A 15,851-nucleotide genomic window follows, 5' to 3' on the forward strand; every position below is an offset into this window, starting at 1 on the left:
CAACACGCCTGGGAACAGAGTTTGTGAGCCAGAGATTGGAATATGTGTTCTGATAAGTGTAGGGGTACATTTGAGAGCCGTCAGATAAAGCCTTTGGAATTGAGGCCACACAGTAAAATTCAGGTCACATAGTTTGTATGGTTGGATCTCAAATGCCCAGCCTCCTGTGCTCAGGAAGAACTCCCCAAAGGCTGTCATGGTGTCACCTCACTTCTTGAACCTACATCTCCTAACTTTGATTATATGATAAAGATGAGTGTGTCACATCCACCAAGCCTAGGCTAAATTGCAAATTTTACCAGGGCAAGAAAGGACCTTTTTTGCTTTCTTCATTGGTTCATTGGCATAAATTAGCATATAATGCCATCTGAAAGACCTTCCCTGATGGTTCAGCTGGTAAAAAATCCACCTGCAATGCAGGAGACACAGGTTCAATCTGGGTCGAGAAGATCCCCTGGAGGAGGAAAATGACAACCCACTGCCATATTCTTGCCTGGAGAATCCCATGGACAGAGGAGCCTGGTGGGCTACAGGCCAAAGGGTTGTAAAGAGTTGAAAAGAGTTGAACATGACTGAGCAAATACACACACATACTGCCATCTCAAAACGTAGAGTGAGCTTCTCTGGAGCACAGAACAAACAGATTAATGGGGAAACAGAGAAGATGGGGGCATCCGGCAGGAGAGGAAAAGCTAAATCAGGTGGCGTGCCTAACCCCAAAACTAGGAGTAAGAAAAGAAACCTGACTCCAGGATGGGACTGTCCTGATCCCAGAGAATGTGCCACTATTTTCCTGGTCAAGAAGCAGGAAAGAGGTTTATTTTTCTATATTCCCTTCTCCACCTCTACCCTGATATCTTCATCTTCTACCCTCCTTTTCTCTTGGCTCTCTGCCCTATTTTTGTCTTAGAAATAGAGGTCATGGATTCACAGAACAATAGATCTGGAAATGGGATTTCAGAGTCTCCTCTTCCAACCTCTAAATGATCCATGAGCCCAGAAAGGTAGTGACTTGCCATGCTAAGTAGTGGCAGGGGTGTATTTTGAATATAGCCCAAAAAACTGGGGCTTTTTCCATCAACATTATGCTGCCTCCCTCTGGAAGAATTTTTAGGACAATGAAGAAAAAGGTAATAAAATATTATACCCTATCAGGAAAGAGACAAGAGGTAGAAGGCGATCAGGAAAATAGGAAGGAGAAAAGGAGAGAAAAATCAGTTGGATGGAGGGATAGAGACATGGGATATGCTGAGCTACAATGATTATACCACCTAGTACCAAACTAAACCAGTTAAAATAATGCTGGGGATTCTATTCCTATTTACCACAGAAAAGCGAAAAATGTCCACAAAAAGATTTGCACAAGAATGTCCATAGCAGCTTTATATATAATATTCAAAATCTGAAAACAGACCAGGTGTCCATTAATAGGAGAAGGAACAAACAAACTGTGATATAGATGTTCAGTGGAATGCTGCTATTCATATGAACAAGAGTGAATCTGGCACATATTATACAGAGAAAAGGAAACTAGACCCCAAAGAATGTGTACTCTATGAATCCACTCATATGAAGCTCTAGAACAGACAAAACTAATCAGTAGTGGGAAAAAATCAGAAGAGTAATTGCCTGTTTTTGTGGGGGAGGAATGACAGTGGTGGGGAAGAGACTTGAAGGGAACTTTTTGGTGTAATGTTCTGCTGTATGTCTTGCCAAGGGTTTGGGTTACATAGGTGTATGTATTTGTCAAAACCCGTGGAAAAATGTACTGAAGATCTGTGCATTTCATTCAGTATAAATTTTATCTCAAGAGAAAGAGAACAATACTAGAGTCTAAGTTAATGATATGCATGCAAAAGTGTTTAGGGGGAAGGAATATGGCAATTTGCTTTGAAATGTATAAAAATAAGATGAATTGCTAGATCAGTTCAGTTCAGTCACTCAGTCGTGTCCAACTCTTTGTGACCCCATGAACCACAGCACTCCAGGCCTCCCTGTTCATCACCAACTCCTGGAGTTTACCCAAACTCATGTCCATTGAGTCAGTGATGCCATCTAACCATCTCATTCTCTGTCGTCCCCTTCTCCTCCTGCCCTCAATCTTTCGCAGCATCAGGGTCTTTTCAAATGAGTCAGCTCTTCACATCAAGTGGCCAAAATATTAGAGTTTCAGCTTCAACATCAGTCCTTCTAATGAACACCCAGGATTGATCTCCTTTAGGATGGATTGGTTGGATCTCCTTGCAGTCCAAGGGACTCTCAAGAGTCTTCTCTTAACACCACAGTTCAAAAGCATCAATTCTTCTGTGCTCAACTTTCTTTATAGTCCAACTCTCACATTCATACATGACCACTGGAAAAACCATAGCTTTGACTAGACGAACCTTTGTTGGCAAAGTAGTGTCTCTGCTTTTGAATATGCTATCTAGGTTGGTCATAACTTTCCTTCCAAGGAGTAAGCATCTTTTAATTTATGGCTGCAATCACTATCTGCAGTGATTTTGGAGCCCAAAAAAATAAAGTCTGACACTGTTTCCCCATCTATTTGCCATGAAGTGATGGGACCGGATGCCATGATCTTAGTTTTCTGAATGTTGCTGGAGGGATGAAAAATATGTGATAAAGGAAGTGTATAGTAAAATGGTCATTGTGCAATACAGGCGGTGGGTGTCTAAGTGTTCACAGTAAAATTCTTGCAACTTTTCTGCATGTTTGAAATTTTTCATTAAAAAATGGTAAGGAAAGCTCACTTAAGGACATAGTACATTTTTTTTTTAAAAATGAAAGATTAAAATGCTGCACATGAGGATTTTTATCTGGATTTTTCCTGAACATAGACATCTGGAGGGGCAGTGAGGAGAGAAACAACATTCCTTGATGAATATTTCTGGACGAGGCTTGTGAGCTAGTGAGCCAAGCTTTCCTAAGTTTCTCTCCAGCCTTTTGGCACGCCTTCCTTCCTGCCTACATTTTCTGTCTTTCTCATATTCCCCATCACTTGTAGTCAGATTTGTGACAATACAACCTTAGTATTTTATCAGTTGTCACAACCCTGGGTCATTGATTTTCAAGCAATCCACATACCACCAGCCAGCTCTGCTCCAGCCACATACTAAGTCCTTCAAGGTGCTTTCAGAACATGAGTCAGCATGCAGATCTGAGCCTGGATTGGGCAGTGCTGGTCTCAATGGGCAGAATTACCTCATGGTGTGGGGCCCTGGGACTCAGGACCTTCAGGGCTGCAGTGAAGATGAGATGATCACCCTGGCATTGGCAGTTGCCAGCTCACATTCACAAGAGTTCGTTTTTTTAAGCTATGATAGTAAATCAGTTCAATGGGTTTTACATTCTACTGAGTATGTAACTGTCTTTATTTGTAAATATCCAATAATGTTAAAATCAAATTCCACAGATAAAATGCTCTGAAACACTTTGTCTTTTAACAAAAATTGGCTGGAAACCCACATATATTTAATATATAGTTCATGAGAACTATCCATGTGTAAATGAAGAAAAATCACCTCGGCTAAACAGCCTGTGACCTTCATGGGTGGGAGGTCCCAGGAGCTCACCATGATGTCTCAGGGTATGGACCAGGAGATTTTCCTTGGATTGTGGTACTGTCTTTCTGAACATTTCTGCTGAGGAAGGAACTGTACCTTTCCTTTGATTGGTATTTTTCTTTTTCACTGTGAATTAAGGTAGTGATACTGATTATACAAACCAGATGTAAAAATCATCCTCTTGTCTTTAAAGACTCATATAGCTACCTAGTAGTGTGTGTGAAAGTGTTAGTCGCACAGTCATGTCTAACTCTTTGCAATCCCATGGACTGTAGCCTTCCAGGCTCCTCTGTCCATGGGATTCTCCAGGAAAGAATACTGGAGTGGGTAGCCATTCCCTTCTCCAGGAGATCTTTCCTGACACAGGGCTCAAGTCCAGGTCTCCTGCATTGCAGGTAAATTCTTTATCATCTGAGCCACCAGGGAAGCCCTTAGCTACCTATGTGTATTGTAAATATTCAATAGTCTCCTGAATGACAGAATTCAGTGTAAGTAGATAATAGATCTTACCATTAAATTCCCATTTAAACCATCTTTTTCCTGCCATCTAAGGAAAAAGAACCACTAATTCCACAGTAATAGAGGACAATTATTTTATGGATTATGGTAACTAGTAATGCTCATTTTTAAATATTTGGTCTCCTGACCAAATATGTTGGACTCTAGATACCAGAAGTGAAATAAATACTTTGAAGTAATTTGTAGAAGCTACTGTTCTCCCAAAATGTGATGACATAAATGGCTTCTTTCCACTAAGAATTCCAATAAAATTCTCATGTGCAGAGTATGTAAGGCAAGTCCCAAACTACCTGTCTGGCATGCCCAAAACATTCCCGCCCTGACTCATTTTACACAGAACAATAGAATCACAACGTAAATGAGAATCGTGAAGCACTTTGCTTGTAGTTTCCCAAGGAACTTGCCACATCTGATTTCTCACTCATCACACCCTAAACATGTGACGTTCCTTTGTGCCTGAGTTTTGAACATGCTGTGCCCTCTGCCTAGAAAGCCTATCCACCCTTAATGTGTTTTGCAAATCCTTACTCATCCTTAAGAACGCATCTTAAATGTTACCTCCTCCGTGAAACCTACCCTGGCTCATACGAACAGAATTAGGTCATTCTCCTGTTCCTCTATAGTTTCCTTCTTTAATAATTAATTTATTTCCCTATTTATCTGTTTCTTTGGCTGCACCAGGTCTTAGTCACAGCACATGGGATCTTCTAGGTGTGGCAGTATGTAGACTCTAGTTCCCTGACCAGGGATTGAACCCCGACCCCTGCATAGGGAGCATGGAATCTTAACCACTGGACCACCAGGGAAATCCCCTCTATAGTTTCTTGATCATCCTGCTGTTATAACACATACACAAACCTATTATTTGTTTACATATGTAATTATTTGTCATTATTTGTTTACATCTCTCTCTACATTAAACTCTGAGTCCACAAACATGTCCTCTAAGAACCAATGACATTCTGATTCCTCAATTATAAACTTCAAGAGCATGGATGCATCTGATCTTTGCTCATTTCTTATACCCTCCAAGATGGAACTCATTTCCTTGCACATAGCAGGAGAAAAAAAAAGATTGAAGGAAAGATATGACTGCAAAATTGGCAAAATCTTTTTTTCAGCTTATCCTATACTATTTTAATCCAGATTATATAGTATTTTCACTATATATATATATATGTATATATATATATACATATATTATAGTATTTTCACCAAAAAGGAAAGAATGGTCATAACTAAAAATTTTTCCAATTGTACATAGAGGATAAGAGGAGATTTAAAATCTAGACCATGGATGGCTCTAAAAGTCCCACACTCTGTCCTGTCTTACTAGAGTTGTCCAGATTTTCAGGATCACAGAAACCACTTTCCCACCAGTGTCTCTGGCAAAAGTAAGTTGGAGGTGAAGGCTGTTTGTATCATCTCTCCTCCACATCTTGGCCTCTTTTTTTTTTTCCGATCCCCAAGGTGTAGAGCCAAAGTCATAAACTGGCAGCCCAACCACAAACCTGTTTTGCTCACACAGTGTTTTTATGTTTTTAAGTTAGCTGCCAACATGAAAATTCAGATCCAGCTTCTCTCAGAAAATCCTATCTGGACAATTCCCAACCCCTTGTCCCACATGGCAGTGATCAGCTGAGCTGAGTAATAGGGGTCCCTGTTAATGGCGACAGCTTCACCCATTTGCTGGGGGCCTCCCATGTGGCACAGTGGTAAAGAATCCACCTGCCAATGCAGGAGACACAGGAGATGTGGGTTTAAACCCTGGGCAGGAAAGATCCCCTGGAGGAGGAAATAGCAGCCCACTGCAGTATTCTTGCCTGAAAAATCCCATGGACAGAAGAGCCTGGTGGGCTAGAGTCCTTGGGGTCACAAAGAGTCAGACATAACTGAGGGACTGAGGATGTGCTGGAGCAACAGAAGCATCTGCGTGTGCCTCTGGTGCAGGGGAAGCTGCAGGCTGACACCCTACAGCAGACCTAGCGTCGAATACCAACCCGGAGTCAAGGCTTTGGTTGACCATCCTCATTCCTCTCTCAGACCCCATGGGGAACTCGTACAAGTCATGGCCCTCAGTTTCCTCATCAACCACCTGAGGGTACACCACCCTTCCCCGAGACCTCACAATTATAACAGCTACTAAGTTCCATTCTTCCTTAAGCTTATTTGAATTGGATTTTCATCATTCATTATCAGAAATCCTCTTTTATGACCCATTCTCCTAGGGAACCGGTCGGAAAAAATCTAAGACATCTTTAACTCGGTTTTCCTAACATTCAGTTCATGACCAACCTAGTGAATTCTATTTCCATCATAGTCACCATCTCTTCTTCACTGTCCAAGCTAATACCATCTTCTACCTTTCCCAAGGCTATTGTGGTAGCCTTCTAACTGGTCTCCCAGCCTCCAGGCTCTACCCATTCCCCTCACTTATATCCCACTGATAGACCTATTTTCCTGCATAATAAATCTCAGTATGTAATTTCCCTCTTTACAAAGTTTCCACAAGTACCCAGGGCTTCCAAAATAAGAAACAAAAATTCTTTATTAGTTTGGCAGGTCTGTCTTAACAAAGTACTACAGACCAAGTAACTTGAACAACAGAAATTTATTTTCTCACATTTCTGAAGCCTGGAAATCCAAAATTTGAGTGCTGCCAGGGTTGATTTCTTCTGAAGCCTCTTTTCTTGGCTTGTAAGTGGCCATCTTCTCCCTATATCTTCATATGGTCCTCCCTCTGCATGTCTGTGTCCTAATCTCTTCCTGAGATAAGACTGTATTAAAAAAAAAAAAAAAGACTGTATTGCTATAAATTTCCCTCTTAGAGCTGCTTTTGCCTCATCCCATAGGTTTTGGATTGTGGTGTTTTCATTATCATTTATCTCTAGGCATTTTGTGATTTCCTCTTTGATTTCTTCAATGATCCGTTGGTTGTTTAGTAACATATTGATTAGCCTCCATGTGTTTGTTTTTTACACTTTTTTCCCCTTATAGTTGATCTCTAAACTCATAGCATTGTACTCAGGAAAGATGCTTGATATGATTTCAACTTTCTTGAATTTACTGATGCTTGCTTTGTGGCCCAGCATATGATCTATCCTGGAGAATGTTCCAGGTGCACTTGAGAAGAATGTGTATTCTGCTACTTTTGGATGGAATGCTCTGTAAGTATCAGTTATTCCATCTGGCCTAACATGTCATTTAAGGCCTGTGTTTCCTTACTGATTTTCTCTCTGGATGATCTGTCCATTAATGTAAGTGGCATATTAAAGTCTCTCACTATTATTGTGCTACTATCAATTTCTTTTTTTAATAGAGGTTAGCACTTGCCTTATGTACTAAGGTGCTCCTCTTCTTATAAGGACACCAGTTGTATTGGATTAAGACCCACCCAAACAGTCTCACTGCAGATGGTGACTGCAGCCATGAAATTAGAAGACGCTTACTCTGGAAGGAAAGTAATGACCAAGCTAGATAGCATATTCAAAAGCAGAGACATTACTTTGCCAACAAAGGTTCATCTAGTCAAGGCTATGGTTTTTCCAGTGGTCATGTATGGATGTGAGAGTTGGACTGTGAAGAAAGCTGAGCACCAAAGAATTGATGCTTTTGAACTGTGGTGTTGGAGAAGACTCTTGAGAGTCCCTTGGACTGCAAGGAGATCCAACCAGTCCATTCTGAAGGAGATCGGTCCTGGGTGTTCTTTGGAAGGAATGATGCTAAAGCTGAAACTCCAGTACTTTGGCCACCTCATGGGAAGAGTTGACTCATTGGAAAAGACTCTGGTGCTGGGAGGGATTGGGGGCAGGAGGAGAAGGGGACAACAGAGGATGAGATGGCTGGATGGCATCACCAACTTGATGGACATGAGTTTGAGTGAACTCTGGGAGTTGTTGATGGACAGGGAGGCCTGGCATGCTGCAATTCATGGGGTCACAAAGAGTCGGACACAACTGAGCAACTGAACTGAACTGAACTGAACTGAAATGATCTCATCAATCTCATCTTCCTGTTCAACCAAATATCCCTATTGATATAGTTTAATCCTTGGAGCACAAAATTTGTACCTCTCATAACGCACCCTATTTCTGCCTTGTATGAAATTAGCTTTCAGATTTTCCCCCCACATTTCTTTTTTCCCCCTTTCTCTTCTCCACATGCAAGCAGATAATCCATTCTGTATTCATTGCCTTAAAAGAATGTGATAAAGCAGAAAAGAGAGAAAAAGGTTTCCAGTATAACATAAATGGCTTACAGTAAAAAACAAAAGATTTAGAAGGAAACATTATTTGTCCTAGTAAGATTCCCCACCCCACCTGCTTCAGATCAGATCAGATCAGATCAGTCGCTCAGTCGTGTCCGACTCTTTGTGACCCCATGAATAGCAGCACGCCAGGCCTCCCTGTCCATCACCATCTCCCGGAGTTCACTGAGACTCACGTCCATCGAGTCAGTGATGCCATCCAGCCATCTCATCCTCTGTCGTCCCCTTCTCCTCTTGCCCCCAATCCCTCCCAGCACCAGAGTCTTTTCCAATGAGTCAACTCTTCGCATGAGGTGGCCAAAGTACTGGAGTTTCAGCTTTAGCATCATTCCTTCCAAAGCAATCCCAGGGCTGATTTCCTTCAGAATGGACTGGTTGGATCTCCTTGCAGTCCAAGGGACTCTCAAGATTCTTCTCCAACACCACAGTTCAAAAGCATCAATTCTTCGGTGCTCAGCCTTCTTCACAGTCCAACTCTCACATCCATACATGACCACTGGAAAAACCATAGCCTTGACTAGATGAACCTTTGTTGGCAAAGTAATGTCTCTGCTTTTCAATATGCTGTCTAGGTTGGTCATAACTTTCCTTCCAAGGAGTAAGCGTCTTTTAATTTCATGGCTGCAGTCACCATCTGTAGTGATTTTGGAGCCCAGAAAAATAAAGTCTGCCACTGTTTCCACTGTTTCCCCATCTATTTCCCATGAAGTGATGGGACCGGATCCATGATCTTCGTTTTCTGAATGTTGAGCTTTAAGCCAACTTTTTCACTCTCCTCTTTCACTTTCATCAAGAGGCTTTTTAGTTCCTCTTCACTTTCTGTGGTGTCATCTGCATATCTGAGGTTATTGATATTTCTCCCGGCAATCTTGATTCTAGCTTGTGTTTCTTCCAGCCCAGCATTTCTCATGATGTACTCTGCATAGAAGTTAAATAAGCAGGGTGACAATATACAGCCTTGACATACTCCTTTTCCTATTTGGAACCAGTCTGTTGTTCCATGTCCAGTTCTAACTGTTGCTTCCTGACCTGTATACAAATTTCTCAAGAGGCAGATCAGGTGGTCTGGTATTCCCATCTCTTTCAGAATTTTCCACAGTTTATTGTGATCCACACAGTCAAAGGCTTTGGCATAGTCAATAAAGCAGAAATAGATGTTTTTCTGGAACTCTTGCTTTTCCAGAACTCTTGCTTTTCCATGATCCAGTGGATGTTGGCGATTTGATGTCTGGTTCTTCTTCCTTTTCTAAAACCAGCTTGAACATCAGGAAGTTCATGGTTCATATATTGCTGAAACCTGGCTTGGAGAATGTTGAGCATTACTTTACTAGCGTGTGAGATGAGTGCAATAGTCTTCCCAGATCAGAGGGTTCTCAGGGCTAAAAGTAAAGATGGCAGGGGAGCAAATGAGGAGAACCAACATGTCAGTTGATTCTAGAGAGAAGAGGCATTTTATATTGTGTCTCACATAGAACCTTGGGGACACAGAGTAAGACCCCACAAAGAAAATGAATGAATGGTGTGTGTCTTACTGGATTCAGGCTGCTATAGCAAAATGTCATAGACTGGGTGGCCTATAAACAATAGGAATTTATTGCTGACAGTTCTGGAAGCTGGGGTGTCTAAGTACTGATAGATCTAGTACCTGATAAGAGCCCAAACTCCTCTGTCCTTACATGGTGGAAGGGGCGAGGGATCTCTCAGTGGTCTCTTTTATAAGGGCACTAATCCTGCTCACGGAGAAGGCAATGGCACCCCACTCTAGTACTCTTGCCTGGAAAATCCCATGGACAGAGGAGCCTGGTAGGCTGCAGTCCATGGGGTCGCGAAGAGTCAGACAAGACTGAGCGACTTCACTTTCACTTTTCACTTTCATGCATTGGAGAAGGAAATGGCAACCCACTCCAGTGTTCTTGCCTGGAGAATCCCAGGGACGGGGGAGCCTGGTGGGCTGCCGTCTATGGGGTCACACAGAGTCGGACACGACTGAAGCGACTTAGCAGCAGCAGCAGCAGCAATCCTGCTCATGAGAGCTCTTCCCTCATGACTTAAAGACCCTACCTCCTAACACCATCACCTCGGGGGTTAGAATTTCAACATGTGAAGACACAAACAGACCATGGTGGTGTGTTTGAGCACACTGCGAAGGGGCACATTGATTACTGTGCAGCTCAGAAAGGCCAGGAGTAGCAGAGAATCAAAATGTCCTAAAGGGACCATGCCAAGCAAATGAGTATGTCCCTGTGGCTGCCGGCATGAACTGATGACTTAGAACCCTGGGGCCTGTGGATGTCTCTATCTGCTGACAGATGACCTGGAGGACCATAAAGACAGCCCTTCCTGGTGCCTTAGGATTATGTAAGCCCCAAGAATTACTTATGACCCAAAAAATGGTGAGAGCCTCACTGAGTTTATTTCAACTTGGTGAAAAGTAGGCTCAGAACAGAAATCAAGTTAAGGAGAAGTAAAGAAATTGTCCTTTCTTCCCTGCGTTGAATATGAATATTTATACCCCCAAATATTTATTTCTATACTAGTCTGATCCTTCCGACTAGACTATCACAGAACAGTGACTGAAGCTCTATTACCTTCCCATCCCCTGCCATTGCTGTCTCAGTAACTTACCCAGAGTCAGTCCCCAATAAGTATGTTTTTAAGCTGATTGAACTGATCAAGTATAGGTTCAGAAGTGTACAACAGGGTTGGATAGCCAACGGCAAGAAGACAATTATTTTTGATTTATGGGGAAGGCCCCAAATGTTTTTCATATTTTCATGAGAAAATGAAAGAGTTGCATCAGTGGTCTGGAAACATCCATGGAATTTGTTTCTCTGGCATACAGAAGGTTGTTTGACCCCAGTGATTGAAAGGAGTTGGCAGGGTCTCTCACTCATGGTCAGAGAGTACTTACATTTTTGGAAAATTGAACCACAGAGTTGTAGAACTGGAAGGGATATTAGTCGAGTGAGCCAACACCCTCTCTTATAAGTGGGAAAAAAACTGAAGCCCAGAGATATGTCGCAAATGGCCCAAAGTAACAGAGTCAAAGTGAGAGCCCGATACGCATCTACCCCTTCCTTCTCCCATTTCCCCTTCAGCTGAGCCTCCACGACCTGCCCCTTCACCCAGTCTCTTGCAGCCCCTCAACTCTCTTGCTCTAGTGTCTCCATAGTTCACCCTCCCCAGCCACCTGGAAACACCTCAACTTTGACCGAGCCAAGGTTTCTGGGCTCTTGGTACAGTAGGCTGCCAAACTCTGCTTGAAAACACCCGACAACTCACAGACTGGTGCCACCATAAACTCGTGGCTGCCAGACCCTATCAGGTTCTTCCGTGCTCCCAGCAACCTGTGAATCCTTCCCTGATCCACTCTCACAGTCTCCACTCTCGTTATTTCAGTGTTTCTACTCTACTCCTCAAACTTCTGACCGCAGGACATCTTCCCTTTACACGCAATCCTACTAAAATGAATTCCTGTAACAAGAAAGCCCTTGATCCCTGTATAGTTAGACCATTTAAGACAGCTGTTCATTTGATTTCTCTACACCCCCTGCTCTGCCAGTCCCAGCTTCACTCACATGACTACCCAATCCTCTTAATTAGAGGACTTAGTTAGTCCCTGGTGACTGGTGAGCCTACCCTTATAAATGGTAGCCTCCTTCTCCCCAGAGGAGGAAACACTGTTGCCACGTCCTGCTCACCATCTGCCACAGGTGGGGTGTTGCTCCAGGACGCTTTGTATAAGATCCCCTGTGCAGGAAACCATTGATGTCTCTGTTGCTGTCTCCAGGCTCTTCACTTTTGAGTCTGGGCAGCTGTAGGGTTTGCACAACCATAAAGTAGGCAGCCCAACAATCTCCCACCACCAAACCCACATAAACATCAGCAGCCACACCCGCCCTTCCCCTCCCCCAGGCTGAAGTCAACCCTTCCACCCGTTTCCGCTCTAAGAACACATTCCTCACTTGGTCCTGTCTCCGCTCCATCTCTCACTTCTTTTTCTGAACTACTTCCTTATCATCAGCACGTGGGGAGATGCGCACAGATAGTTCCTTTATTTAAAAATCAAGCTTCCTCAGCCCCGGCTCCCTGTGTTCTTTTCCCGCAACCACCTCCCTCCCTTCTCCCTCCTGGAGTTATCCTCACTCACTGTCTCATTGACCAGCACCGTCTGGCTGTTGGTCTCATCACCTCCAACGGTTCTCACCAGGGACATCCTCACTGTCAGATCCAATAGAGCATCCAGCCCTCCCCCTCTCAGACAGCGTGAAATGGCTCAGTCCCTCCTCCGCTGGAAGAGCGGCTCAGTTCTTGCTCAGCCCATTTCTCTCCTTTCCTCACACTTCTCAATCCACGTCCTGTCCGTCTTTTACTTTCTTTTAATATTTATTTTTATTTATTTATTTAGCTGCATCGAGTCTTAGATGTGTCACGCAGGACCTTGTGGTGGTGCTGCATGGGTTGTCCAGGTGTGGTGTGTGGGCTTACTTGCCCCCCAGCATGTGGGATCTTAGTTCCCCAACCAAGAATCAAGCCCGTGTTCCCCTCATTGTAAGGTGGATTCCTAAACCACTGGACCACTAGGGAAGTCCCCGTCAGTCTCTTCTTCAAGTTATGTTTTCTGTGTCTGTTCTTTGGGGGTGCTAGCCAGTCTTCTCCAACCTCCCTAAACATTGTACCAAGTCAGTTGTATCTACCCCCTTGACTCCGATTATAATCTAGGTTGTGCTGCTGTGTGCTTAGTTGTGTGTCCGACTCTTTGCGACCCCATGGACTGTAGCCCACCAGGCTCCTCTGCCCATGAGGATTCTCCAGGCAAGAATCCTGAAGTGGGTTGCCACTGCCTTCCTCCAGGGGATCTTCCCAACCCAGGGATCGAACCCAGGTCTCTCCCATTGCAGGCAGATTCTTACTGTCTGAGCCACCAGGGAAGTCCAAAGATATTCAGTAGGTAGCCAATTATGCAAATCGGAAACACAGAGCTGGAGATGTAAGTTTGTGTTTCATGTATATAGAATTATATAGGTAACCATATTGAAACATAATTATATCTATACACAAAATCATTGAAATCATATATGGCTTTTGTTTTTTTCCCACCACAACACTAGAGTATGAGGTCTTTGGGAGCAGGGATCTCATTCGGTTCACTGCTGGATCCCAAGAACCTAGAAGAGTATCTGGCATATGGGACAGTCTCCGTAAATGTTTGTTGAATGAACTCACTGATGCCAAGGCTATCATTTTCTCACCACGGGTATCAGTGTTCTAGGTAGCAGGAAATATTACAATTCATTTTGGAAATTGGACACCCAGCAAATCTTCTTGAAATAACATAATCTGTTCTTGTTCAAAGACCTATCACCTTGAGAAACCTTGTATAATCTTCCTAGAAGACTTCTATACACTCCATCCTCTCTGCTGTAATATATATTCATGGAAAAGGCTCTAGAGGCTCTTAACCTTGGCGAAACCTTAGTTCCTCTTTTTATGGAAAGCGTTCTGACATGAGAAACGCCTATAGGCTACTTTAACCTGAAATAATGACCTTAATCAAACTTGACAACCCATTCTACTTAAAGTTATATATGAGGTTCAAGTGAGTAGTTAGTAAATTAATTACAGATTTAACTTGAAATGGTCCTTCCTAATGCTTTTGCTATAATGGCTTGGGATATGACATAACCTTCATTGGTTTTAGAAAGTAGAAAAAGAGAGTTTCTTCCATTTTAGAATGTTCTTTAAAAATTTATTTCCTTAGGCTAGAACAGATGAGAGCCAAAAAGGGCATGTGTCACTAATTATTATGATTTAAGCATTCATTCTTTTCATATTAGTGTTTGCACATCTTTTTGTCACCCAATTCTCTTCTCTTTAATTCTTCCCCTCTTTTCTCTTCCCTCTGTCTTCTTGGAGGGAAAATAGAAAAGAATAATAAAGAGAAAAGTGAGGACTTTCCTAGTGGCCCACTGGCTAAGACTCCATGCATCCATGCAGGGGGCCTGGGTTCGATTCCTGGTCGGGGAAGTAGATCCCACATGCTGCAACTGAGACCTGGTGCGACCAAACAAATAAATAAAATATTTTTTTTTTAAAAGAGAAAAGTGTAAAATGTATCCATATATACAGATGTGGAGGGAGAGGGCTCTCACAATATATTCATATATGGAGGAAGAAGAGTTAACATATATGTGTATATAATCCATTTCTATAAGTGTATATTGTGTGTTTATATGTGTACATGTACATGTGTATGTATATGTATATACATGAATACTTCGTGTGTCCTAATATGTTTATTACTTAATTTCCAGGGTCATCATCATAAATGGATAAAATTTCTATAGATGAATATGAATATATGGATGTATATGTATACATATGGGGCTTCCCAGAAGCACTAGTGGTAAAGAACCTGCCTGCCAGTACAGGAGACATAAGAGACACGGGTTTGATCCCCGGGTCAGGAAGATCCCCTGGAGAAGGGCATGGCAACCCATTCCAGTATTCTTGCCTGGAGAATCCTGGACAGAGGAGCCTGGTGGGTTACAGTCCTGGCAGGCTACAGTCCATAGAGTCGCAAAGAGTTGGACAGGACTGAAGAAACTTAGCAAGCATGCACACATGTATACACATATGTATATTATGCATATTGCACAATATATACATGCAATATATGCATATATAAATAACATTACATAATAATGTATATGTTTTGTATGTGTGAATGCATGTATATACATATATACACATATAAGTATATTCTATTATGTATTATGTGTATACACATAATGCATGTGTATCTTACATATATATTATGTATACATAATATGAATATATATCCATATGTTCATATGGATCTATGAAAATTTTACCCATTTGTGAAGATAACCCTGGAAATTAATACACATGCTGCTGCTGCTAAGTCACTTCAGTTATGTCCGACTCTGTGTGACCCCATAGACGGCAGCCCACCAGGCTCCCCCGTCCCTGGGATTCTCCAGGCAAGAACACTGGAGTGGGTTGCCATTTCCTTCTCCAATGCATGAAGTGAAAAGTGAAAGTGAAGTCTCTCAGTCATGTCTGACTCTTAGCGACCCCATGGACTGCAGCCTACCAGGCTCCCCCATCCATGGAATTTTCCAGGCAAAGTACTGGAGTGGGGTGCCATTGCCTTCTCCAAATACACATGCTAGGAACTACTAAGTATTTATGTCCCTAACAACACCACCATACATATTTGTTTGAATTTTTTTAATATATAATTGTATGTATTTATTTTTGGCTGTTCTGGGCCTTCATTGCTGCACGGGCTTTTCTCAAGTTGTGGCGAGCGGGGGCCACTCTTCAGATGTGCTGCACGGGCTTCTCCTTGCCGTGGCTTCTCTTGCGGCGGAGCACAGGCGCCAGGGCGTACAGGCTTCAGTCGTTGCGGCTCCTGGGCTCTAAAACACGGGCCCAGAAGTTGTGGCCCACGGGCTTAGTTGCTCCGCAGCATGTGG

At 42.8% G+C, this 15,851-nt stretch overlaps 1 protein-coding gene and 1 long non-coding RNA gene across 2 annotated transcripts in view; one reads left to right on the plus strand and one right to left on the minus strand.

Moving 5' to 3' along the window:
- Positions 1 to 15,851, plus strand: part of CUL1 (cullin 1) — a 182,431-nt gene that overhangs the window by 47,967 nt on the left and 118,613 nt on the right. The window lies entirely within an intron of this gene.
- On the minus strand, positions 6,699 to 12,378 carry LOC129659641 (uncharacterized). Its single transcript, XR_008718168.1, has 3 exons — positions 12,315 to 12,378; positions 12,051 to 12,164; positions 6,699 to 6,859 (listed from the first exon to the last, which is right to left on the minus strand). It is a non-coding gene; the product is annotated as an uncharacterized LOC129659641 (long non-coding RNA).

Source organism: Bubalus kerabau, chromosome 8 (assembly GCF_029407905.1).
Source record: "Bubalus kerabau isolate K-KA32 ecotype Philippines breed swamp buffalo chromosome 8, PCC_UOA_SB_1v2, whole genome shotgun sequence".
NCBI classification, from domain to species: Eukaryota; Metazoa; Chordata; class Mammalia; order Artiodactyla; family Bovidae; genus Bubalus; species Bubalus kerabau.